This window comes from Medicago truncatula, chromosome 1, assembly GCF_003473485.1.
Source record: "Medicago truncatula cultivar Jemalong A17 chromosome 1, MtrunA17r5.0-ANR, whole genome shotgun sequence".
Lineage (NCBI taxonomy): Eukaryota > Viridiplantae > Streptophyta > Magnoliopsida > Fabales > Fabaceae > Medicago > Medicago truncatula.
The window spans coordinates 27,182,707-27,195,468 of record NC_053042.1 but is presented as its reverse complement, the minus strand read 5'-3'; positions in this window follow the sequence as shown (position 1 = coordinate 27,195,468).

Below are 12,762 nucleotides of genomic sequence, written 5' to 3'. Positions count from 1 at the left end.
TTGACACTTAAATAATTTGTGGAGGATTGTGCTTTAAAATTAATGTGTTTTTTTTTCTACAAGATTGATTCGAATCGAGTTCAAGTTGATTTGAATGATGTTGATATTTTGGATGATTTGAACATTAATGTAATATGATTTTAATCATGTGTGTTTTTCATATAAATATTAGACTTTTAAAAGCATTTTCATCACAAAAATAGAACCCAAAGAGAGGAGAAAAAAAAGGGTAAGGTTTTGGGTGAAGGGAAATTGATATATAAAATATAGTGGATAATTTATTTTTGAAGAAGCTAAATGAACCCACTTAAATTGACATAAGGAAGAATCGAACTTGAGACCTTGAGAAGAAACACACTCCTAACCAAATCAAGTTGGTTAAACGTAGTGGATAATTAAAATTTATTTCTCTTCTCGGATTAATACGAATTTGTCATAAATTGGTGATAGGAATGTTACCTCGTGAAGTGCAAAATCTTTGTTGTGAAAACACTTTCGATCACGAGCAAAGCAAAGTAGTGATGCTTTAATCCACACGAACAGACCTTCTAAAGTGATCGGTGCAAGCCAAGTCAATAAGAGCTTTAGAGAAACTAGAGTTTCTGAAAGCGGTATGATACTTACGGCTCTGGCTACGGTAGGCGACCTTAATGGGTCTCCTACCATAAGAGATTACAATTTTTATTTATTTTTAGTTTGTAAGTTGGTTGTGAGTCATTGGATTTAGAAAGAACATTTTGAATGGCACAGATTTCTTGACAGGTTGACCCACTAGGATAGTATATTTTAATCTTTAAAGTTGATCTTTAATAACTTAAATGATTTTGCAAACAATTTACGTAAAGGGTGTTATTGTCAACTATATACATCATTTAATGAATGAATCTAAAATGTTAGTTTTTGCTTATAATAGTGACCGGAGGGTGTACTCCAAACATAACCCTAATTAATACTACTAATTAATACTAGATGCATTTATTATTATTTTTTCAAACATAACCCTAATTAATACTACTAATTTACCCCCTTTTTTTTTTTTACATTTATTTACCTTGGAATATGAAAAAGTCAAATTTGAATATACTACTAATTTACCTTATATCAACGTTTATTACTCCCTCCGGTCCTATTTACAATAGACAATTGACTTTTTAGATACATTGAATAATGTATGTATCTAGTCAAGAACCTAAACCAAATACATAAATTATTCAATGTATCTAAAAAGTAAGTTGTCTCTTGTAAATAGGACCGGAGGTAGTATTATTTTTTCAAACATAACTCCAATGCCACAGCAGGACACAAAAACACTTATTTGGATGCATCACGATGAAAGAATGTTCAATGACTAATCAATCTAAAGTATCTTCTAAACAGTTAATAATGTATGAGAGCTACCAATAATCAAATCATGTGTGATAGCAATTTTTAATCATTAATATTAGGGTTAATTAAGTTTTTGGTCCCTATAAATATCTACAGTTTTGATTTTAGTCCTTATAAAAATAAATCACAATTTTTAGTCCCTACAAAATTTTCCGTTAGTGTTTTTAGTCTATGTTAAATTAAAATTTGTTTAGTTATGAAGAAATTGTGAAGGAAGATAATAAAGGCAAGGAAAATAGGAAAGGTATTACTTTTGAACTACCCAAAATAACCGCAGCACTCAATTTGTATATGTGATTAATATAATACTGATTACCTGCAACAACAGGTAACTAATACTGGGAAACAATTTTAAAAGCATGTCTTTGATTTTATTTGAATTTAAAATATATCTTTTTTCAAACAATTTCAAAATCATTTATTTGATTTTATTTAAATCTAATATAAATAAAATATTTATTTTCAAACAATTTCAATATCAAATCTTTGTTATTAATTTCTCTCATCTATGGGTGTATTTGGTAAAATTACAGCCGAAAGTCTATATCTAAAAAATTAGTTGATTGTCCCCGTGAGCTTAACTCAGTTAGTAATGACAATGCATAACATATGCAAGGTCCGGGGTTCGAACTGCAGACACCACAAAAAAAAAAAAAAAACTAGCTAAATGAAATCAAGTGGTTGGTAAAATCAGCTTTTGAAATGTTTGAGAAATTTATAATTGTATTTATAATTTTTTTAACTAATATATTATCTTAGTAATTTGAATGTATTTAAAAGTATTTTTTATCTTTAAAATAATAAATGTGATATATGACTTAATTGAGATTATCGTTAATAAATTTTGTTTGACTTCTTTATTATTATTATATACTAGTATTTAGACCCGTGCGATGCACGGGAAGTTAAATATGACATTGAATAATAAATAAGGTAATCGTAAATGAAACAATAATAGATGTAAGTGAGCATGAATTAACGTGTCCAAAATAAAATCAATAAAAACTTGAAGTAATTTAGAATTCTCGTTATCACATCGGATAGACAAATAAAAATAACCAAATGCAACTACTAATATAAGTTTATCTTGAGTAATAATATACAAATTTGTGGATAATAAAGACGTGTCAATTCTCAACAATTGAATCGGTAAAACTCATTTTTGTGTCCATGACTTTTGGTGATTCCAAATCAAAAATTCATCATAAAGATGATGATAAACCTGGCATGAAATAAAATAAATTTGTATGATTATACACGATTGTTTTAAATGGTAGAAGGTATAAAGAGAAATAAAAATTACATAACAATATATAAAAAAGGTATAAGAAAAATGCATAACTTATTGTTAATTTGTGAAACAAATTTAGTTGATAAGTTTTGACTTTTTTGTCAACAACAAAATTCTAAATATTATTTCTTACACACGCGTGTGCGTCCACACACACACACGTGTAGACAACATTATTAGTTTTGTTGGAGACATGTCCTTCGTCATCGCAAATCAGCATCTTCAGCCCATCATCACGTGAAGTAACGCGTGAAAGAGCAACATATAACTGTCCGTGTGAAAATATGGGTTTTGGAAGATATATTCCAACATTTTTAAGAGATTGTCCTTGACTCTTATTGATAGTCATCGTAAATGAGACCATAATAGGAAACTGTTTACGTTGAAACGTGAGAGGAAGTTTTGTATCAGATGGAGATGGAGACAAACTCAATCTTGGGATATATACATTTTGTCCAATACTGTTTCGTGATATTATCTTTGCCTCAAGTACAAAATTCCTCATTTGCATAATTATAAGGCGCATACCATTGCATAATCTTAACGGTTGATCAATATTTCTCAATAACATAATTGGAACTCCAACCTTGAGATTTAACTCATGGTTTGGCAAACCTGAAGATTTGACGGTGTTCAAAAATTCTAGAGTGAGAATCTGATCAGGACCATTAATATTTTCATCATGTGTAGACGGACTATCATCACTTAAGTATGTTTTTTTCTCACCAGGAATCATCTATAAAATGTAATTGTTTAGTGAATTATCATTGGTAGGTGCTAAAATTGCCCTATCTTGAAAAAATGAAATATCACTCATTCTCCAAAAGTGATGGATATGTGATATTAACAATTGAAGAAATTGGGTCACATGAGTTCTTGATCAACATGTCATCTGGTATTTCAATTTCAGCTTCCCCATCATTGTTGTCTTCAATGTTTCCATCTCCAACATTTAAAATCCAGTCAGAGAACTCTTTGAGTTCATTGACATCAGAACATGAAGATCCAATTTGAAGCCTCATGTTTTTGGTCAATTTTAAGACTCGACAATGTTTTCAAAGGCGCGATGAATTAATGCTAGCATCAACAACATCATGTCTTGATGCTCTTGGAATGACCGGAAGAATTTGTCTGAAATCACCACCCAAGACGACCACTTATACAGAGAGAGGTAGTGGATTAGTTTGGCATAAAGTGCTACATATCTAGGAAAAGTTACTTAACAAAAACAAACAATAGATGAGGGTAGGTCAACAAAATAGGAAAGTTAGTGGAAATCAAACTAAGATTATTATGAAGAGAAAAAAAAACAGTTAGATTCTATTTTGATGAGTCTATTTGTTATAGACTTTTTAAGAAGTAAAAAAAATCACTTTTAAAAGTGTGCATCCAATTGTTACAATTTGTAACAAAAAATAGAATCTAAAATTTTTTCCCAAAATAAGAATCAAAATATTGAAGCAATTAATGGAAAACAAACTAAGATTATTATGAAGAGAAAAAAGAAGAAAAAAAAAAGTTACCTAGTAGTTTATGAGTCTATTTGTTATAGCCTTTTTAAGAAGTAAAAAAAATCACTTTTCAAGTTAAAAAAGAAGGACTCTTGCTAGTAGTTTGAATAACTTGGTTGGGTTAACATTTTTCTAAAGTTGGTTTTTGTAACACCCCGTTACCCAAAAGCAATTAAATAGCATATAAACATCAGAGTATTTCACCAAATGGGCATGCTACATTGCAAATTCAAAATTCTTAAATAGAAAATAGAACTATTTAATCAATCCACTTGATAAAATATGAAAACATAGCAGCGGAATAGTTTTCAATCCAACAACATCTTACGGCATTAAAGGCCTTAGCATAATTCATCAACATTGTTCAAAAGACAATAAAAGGCTCCACACCACAAGTTCCAAAATTTGATACATGGAAAGGAAAAGCAACAATAACAATAAAGATAAATCTCATCCCACGTATCAGAGCCCTAGACACGACTTTGAGCCACCACCAACTACTCAGGATCACCTGCAAGTTACCCATAGGAAGGGCAACGTTTTCAAGCAGAAGGGGTGAGATTCACAACAATAAATATAGATATTAAAAATCATCAATTGAATCTAACACCCTAAGCAACAACACATTATCTTGTAGACATATATAGGTATAAGCCACAAGCAACAACAACATCAACAACACACCATAATCACAATGAGTATAATATATATATATATATATATATATATCACATATTCAACACCAGAACCATTTTATCAGATAACAACTGAATATCCACTAAGACTCATGCAAATGACATGACCACTGCTAAGACACCATCTTAGACTTCTTAAATGAAATGCAATAATGCATGTGGTACCAATCAGGACCGAGGCCCTCACCGCTTTTGAATGGTTAAAGCATTCATCAGGACCGAAGCCCTCACCGCTGTTGAGCAACTAGTACTCCAGGACCGAAGCCCTCACCGCTGTTTTATGCATATGCAATGGACCTACTTGTGTATATCTACATACAACTGACCATGCAATGCAACTCCATGTGACTCAACTTAAACAACATGTATGATTCGATACTTTGCATACATTTCATTCATCATCAGCAATCATCAATCCAGCAATCAAAACAACCACAATAATGCATAATTACATGAAACTATGCTCAACATAACAACATTAAGGTACTACCATTCAAGCACGAAATTCAACATTCAGGAACTGAGTAGCTCGCCTCGCGAGCACATCTGCTCGCCATGGCGAGTTCACAAAAACACTAGCTCGCCATGGCGAGTTCAAGGCGAACTCGAGGCGAGTGAAAATTAGGTGCCCTCGGGAAAAATGCTATTTTCTCACTCAAACTCCAATTCTAAGCTCCCTATTCATCTTTTTAACCTAAAACTTCCACCATTCATCTTTATTATCATCTAGGTACCTTAAACCATTCCCAAAACATCTTATAACAACTTTTCAAAAATCAACTTTTATCTGGGCTTACTCGCCATGGCGAGTTGGACTGCTCGCGAGGCGAGCGATGAAGTTGCTCACTCGCCATGGCGAGCACAGCTACTCGCGAGGCGAGCGATGAACTTGTACGGGCAGAAAATTGGTTTTTCCCAAAAATCCCATTTTCCTTCCAATCACTCCCCAAATCAGTTTACAGATGAGAAATGAATGTTTCTATGCAACCAAAACCAAATTCTAACTTCAGAACAGCAATATCTACTCCAAAAACCATAAATTCAATTAAAACCCAATTCCTCAATTTCACTCCAAAAACCTGTTAAACTCAAATCAGACTTTAAAATCTATACTATTGAAGTAAACCTCACCCTTACCTTAGAAATTGAAGAAGAAATGCACAGCAAAGATCAACTCTTGGTTCTCCTCTCTTGTTCCTGGTTTTCTCTCCCTTGGCTTGGTTTCACGTAAACTGCTTCTGACATCTATTTCCCAACTTCCCTCTAACTTAACTCCCTAATATTTCCATTAACTCCCCATTATTTTTAATAAATATTAAATAACTCCCCTAACTCCAAAATAACTAATATTTCATACTTATTCTAATTATTATTAAATAAACCATATAATAAAATGATACACCATATAAATCACCCAAAAATCACATATATATAAATACATGCATATACTCCACATAAAACACCAACATCATATATAATAATATATATATATATACTCCACATAGTATAAAATTAATTAAATAAATAACTAGGGCGTTACAACTCTCCCCAAATTACAGAATTTCGTCCTCGAAATCTTACCTCAAGCAAACAACTCCGGATACGACTCCCGCATCTTACTCTCCAGCTCCCAAGTCAAACTTTCACCAGTCGCTCCACCCCAAACGACTCTCACAAGAGGAATCCCTTTACCTCTCAAAGACTTCACCCTTCTGTCATCAATCCTCAATGGCATAGTCTCAACTGTCAGGTTGTCTCTAACCTGTACATCATCCCTTGGAATCACATGAGAAGGATCCGCAACATACTTCCGAAGCTGAGAAACATGAAACACATCGTGCAAATTCGAAAGATGTGGTGGCAAACCAACTCTGTATGCCACTGTACCAACTCTCTCTGAAATCTGATACGGACCAATGAACTTAGGAGTCAACTTTCTCGACTTCAAAGCCCGACCAACACCCGTCAAAGGAGTGACCCTCAGAAAAACATGATCACCCTCCTGAAACTCAAGATCCTTTCTTCGCTTGTCATGGTAACTCTTCTGTCGACTCTGCGAAGCTTTCATCTTTTCTCTTATCAACCTGACTTTCTCAGTAGTCTCATGTACCAAATCCGGACCCAACACAACACTCTCACCCGACTCAAACCAGCATAAAGGAGTCCTACACCTCCGACCATACAAGGCTTCGAACGGTGCCATACCAATACTCGAGTGATAGCTGTTGTTATAAGTAAACTCAATCAAAGGCAAGTGACTGTCCCAAGCTCCACCTTGCTCAAGCACACACACTCTCAACAAATCTTCCAATGATTGAATTGTCCTCTCCGACTGACCATCTGTCTGAGGATGATAAGCCGAACTCAACTTCATTTTCGAACCCAAGGCGTCCTGTAAACTTTTCCAGAACCTAGAAGTGAACCTCGGATCTCTATCCGACACAATGCTAGACGGAACACCATGAAGTTTCACCACACTGTGAATATAAATCTCTGCCAACTGCGCTACCGGATAACTGATATTAATAGGAATGAAATGTGCCGACTTCAACAACCGGTCGACAACAACCCAAATAGCGTCATGTCCCCTCGGAGTGTTCGGCAAACTCGTCACAAAATCCATAGAGATACTGTCCCACTTCCACTCCGGTACATCCAACGGTGTCAACAACCCTGCAGGCTTCTGATGCTCAACCTTGGACTTCTGACAAATCAAACAGGCATAAACAAACTGAGCAACATCCCTTTTCAAACCGGACCACCAAAACAGTTTCTTCAAATCATGATACATTTTTGTAGCCCCCGGGTGAATACTCAACCTACTCTTGTGACTCTCCTCAAGAATCAACTTCTTCAACTCTTCATTGTCAGGAATACAAACTCTACCTCTGAACCTCAGCACACCCTGATCATCAACTTTGAAATCACTATCCCCAGTGTCATTACCAGAAGTCATCAAATCAACAAACTTCAAATATTCCTTCTGAGCTTCTCGGATACTGTTCAAGAAGTCACTATCAATTTTCAACATTCCCAACTGCATACTCTGAGGTGACAATTCACAGACAAGACTCATATCTCTGAACTGTTCTAACAACTCAAACTCTTTCACCATCAAAGCTGACACGTGTAAAGTTTTCCTACTCAAGGCATCAGCAACCACATTGGCCTTACCAGGATGGTAATTCAAGCCAAAATCAAAATCCTTCAGTAACTCTAACCACCTCCTCTGCCTCATGTTCAGTTCCTTTTGGTCAAATAAATACTTCAAACTTTTATGATCACTGAACACCTCAAATCTGGAACCGTACAAATAATGCCTCCAAATTTTCAAGACAAAAACCACCGCAGCTAACTCCAGGTCATGTGTAGGATAATTCTTCTCATGAACACGCAACTGCCTAGAAGCATACGCTACCACCTTACCATCTTGCATCAGAACACCACCTAAGCCCAGCTTAGATGCATCACAGTACACCACAAACGGTTCTTCTGGTTTAGGCAAAATCAAAATAGGAGCAGTCGTCAATCTTCGCTTCAACTCATTGAAACTACTCTCACACTGAGCATCCCACACAAAAGATTTACCCTTACAGGTCAACTGTGTCAACGGAAGAGCCAACTTCGAAAACCCTTCTATGAACCTGCGGTAATAACCAGCCAAACCCAGAAAACTTCTGATCTCAGTTACCGACTTCGGAGTCTCCCATTGTGATACCGCATCAACCTTTGAAGGATCCACTGCAATACCACTACCAGAAATAATGTGACCCAGAAAACTTACTTCATTTAACCAGAACTCACATTTTGATAACTTAGCATACAACCTCTTTTCCTTCAACACTTGCAATACAATTCTCAGATGCTCTGCATGCTCCTCCTCATTCTTGGAATAGATTAAGATATCATCAATAAACACCACAACAAACTTATCCAGAAAAGCATGGAAAATTCGGTTCATGTACTCCATAAAAACACCAGGCGCATTAGTAACACCGAAAGGCATCACTTTGTACTCGTAATGACCATAACGTGTCATAAAGGCCGTCTTCTGCATATCCTCATCCTTCACTTTTATCTGATGATAGCCAGACCTCAAATCAATCTTACTGAAAATCTTAGCACCAACCAACTGATCCATCAAGTCGTCAATTCTAGGAAGCGGATACCTGTTCTTAATCGTAACTTTGTTCAACTGACGGTAATCTATACACAATCTCATACTACCATCCTTCTTCTTTACCAACAACACCGGTGCTCCCCAAGGTGAAACACTGGGTCTTACAAACTTTTTATCTAACAGATCCTCCAACTGTTTCTTCAACTCAGCCAACTCGCTGACATACGGTACGGTGCCATCGACACCGGCTTAGTTCCTGGAACAAGATCAATTGAAAATTCAACCTCCCTCTCTGGTGGCACATCAGGAATCTCATCAGGGAATACTTCTGGAAATTCATTCACTACAGGCAAACCATCAATCACAGCTTGATTTTCTAATGACAATTGTGCCATTAGAGAATACATCAGGATACCATCACGTTCAAACTGTTTCATCTGTTTCGTAGACAGAAGCTCAACCTCACCTTCTTCTTCAGCAGAAGAGAAATGTACCGTCTTACTAAAGCAGTTGATATGAACTCGATTATACTCTAACCAATTCATACCAAAAATCACATCCATACCCGTCAACGGCAGACAAACTAAATCAATCACAAAATCTCTACCAAACATAGATATAGGACACCGCAGACAAACAAGAGAAGTGGTTGCTGAACCCTTAGCTGGAGTTTCAACAACCATTTCCCCTTTCATATCAGATACATCCAAACCCAACTTATATGCACATTCAATAGCAATAAAACAATGAGTAGCACCAGTATCAATAATAGCAATTAAAGGAGTACTATTAAAGAAACAAGTACCTCTGATAAGTCGGTCTTCATTAGGAGTCTGCGTACCAGTCAAAGCAAACACCTTTCCACCAATTCTAGTCTTCTTCGGCTCAGGACACTGTGAACTGATATGGCCCTCCCCATTGCAGTTGTAACAGACAATGTCCCCACGCTTGCATTCAGCTAAACTGTGACCCTTCTGACCACACCTGAAGCATTTTCTATCATCTCTACCACAAACATTGCTCTTGTGGCCTTTCTCACCACACTTATAACAAACAATCTCAGAAGGAGCATCTCTCCTCTTGGGTCTCCTATCATCATTCATCCTCTGCTTTCCTTTGTCAGCAGGAGCACTATAAGGCTTAGGACGATTCTGCTGTCCCTTACCCCTCCTCTCACTCATTATCTTGTAATGAGCTTTGGTGTCTTCTTCATAAATTCTACATCTGTTAACCAACTCAGAGAAGACTCTGATCTGCTGATACCCAATAGCTCTTTTGATGTCAGCTCTCAACCCATTCTCAAATTTGATACACTTAGAGAACTCAGCTGTCTCCACACTATAGTGAGGGTAGAACTTGGCAAGTTCCACAAACCTAGCAGCATACTCCGTAACGGACATTTCACCCTGTTTCAGCTCCAGAAACTCAATTTCTTTCTTACCTCTGACATCCTCCGGAAAGTACCTACTCAGAAACTCCTTCCTGAACATAGCCCAAGTCACCACAGTATCACCCTGTTCCAGCACAGGCAACAAACTCACCCACCAGTCGTCAGCCTCTTCCGCTAACATGTGCGTCCCAAACCGCACTTTCTGTGTCTCAGAACACTGCATGACCCTGAAAATCCTTTCAACTTCCTTCAGCCACTTCTGAGCACCGTCAGGATCATACCTACCCTTGAAAGTCGGTGGATGATTCCTCAGGAAAGTCTCTAGCATCCTGGTTCCATCACCACCAGTCTCAACCTTAGGTTGCTGTTGAACAGCTTGAGCTACAGCCTCAAGCGCAGCAACAAGAGCAGCATCACTACTTCCAGTCATCTCGAGATTCTACACGACAAACAACAACTCAGAACAACAACAAAAAGCAACATTAAAGTTGACACTCTATCCTAGGTGGCTCAACACGACTCTACTACTTGGCCGGACGGACCAACCTGCTCTGATACCAAATTGTAACACCCCGTTACCCAAAAGCAATTAAATAGCATATAAACATCAGAGTATTTCACCAAACGGGCATGCTACATTGCAAATTCAAAATTCTTAAATAGAAAATAGAACTATTTAATCAATCCACTTGATAAAATATGAAAACATAGCAGCGGAATAGTTTTCAATCCAACAACATCTTACGGCATTAAAGGCCTTAGCATAATTCATCAACATTGTTCAAAAGACAATAAAAGGCTCCACACCACAAGTTCCAAAATTTGATACATGGAAAGGAAAAGCAACAATAACAATAAAGATAAATCCCATCCCACGTATCAGAGCCCTAGACACGACTTTGAGCCACCACCAACTACTCAGGATCACCTGCAAGTTACCCATAGGAAGGGCAACGTTTTCAAGCAGAAGGGGTGAGATTCACAACAATAAATATAGATATTAAAAATCATCAATTGAATCTAACACCCTAAGCAACAACACATTATCTTGTAGACATATATAGGTATAAGCCACAAGCAACAACAACATCAACAACACACCATAATCACAATGAGTATAATATATATATATATATATATATATATATATATATATCACATATTCAACACCAGAATCATTTTATCAGATAACAACTGAATATCCACTAAGACTCATGCAAATGACATGACCACTGCTAAGACACCATCTTAGACTTCTTAAATGAAATGCAATAATGCATGTGGTACCAATCAGGACCGAGGCCCTCACCGCTTTTGAATGGTTAAAGCATTCATCAGGACCGAAGCCCTCACCGCTGTTGAGCAACTAGTACTCCAGGACCGAAGCCCTCACCGCTGTTTTATGCATATGCAATGGACCTACTTGTGTATATCTACATACAACTGACCATGCAATGCAACTCCATGTGACTCAACTTAAACAACATGTATGATTCGATACTTTGCATACATTTCATTCATCATCAGCAATCATCAATCCAGCAATCAAAACAACCACAATAATGCATAATTACATGAAACTATGCTCAACATAACAACATTAAGGTACTACCATTCAAGCACGAAATTCAACATTCAGGAACTGAGTAGCTCGCCTCGCGAGCACATCTGCTCGCCATGGCGAGTTCACAAAAACACTAGCTCGCCATGGCGAGTTCAAGGCGAACTCGAGGCGAGTGAAAATTAGGTGCCCTCGGGAAAAATGCTATTTTCTCACTCAAACTCCAATTCTAAGCTCCCTATTCATCTTTTTAACCTAAAACTTCCACCATTCATCTTTATTATCATCTAGGTACCTTAAACCATTCCCAAAACATCTTATAACAACTTTTCAAAAATCAACTTTTATCTGGGCTTACTCGCCATGGCGAGTTGGACTGCTCGCGAGGCGAGCGATGAAGTTGCTCACTCGCCATGGCGAGCACAGCTACTCGCGAGGCGAGCGATGAACTTGTACGGGCAGAAAATTGGTTTTTCCCAAAAATCCCATTTTCCTTCCAATCACTCCCCAAATCAGTTTACAGATGAGAAATGAATGTTTCTATGCAACCAAAACCAAATTCTAACTTCAGAACAGCAATATCTACTCCAAAAACCATAAATTCAATTAAAACCCAATTCCTCAATTTCACTCCAAAAACCTGTTAAACTCAAATCAGACTTTAAAATCTATACTATTGAAGTAAACCTCACCCTTACCTTAGAAATTGAAGAAGAAATGCACAGCAAAGATCAACTCTTGGTTCTCCTCTCTTGTTCCTGGTTTTCTCTCCCTTGGCTTGGTTTCACGTAAACTGCTTCTGACATCT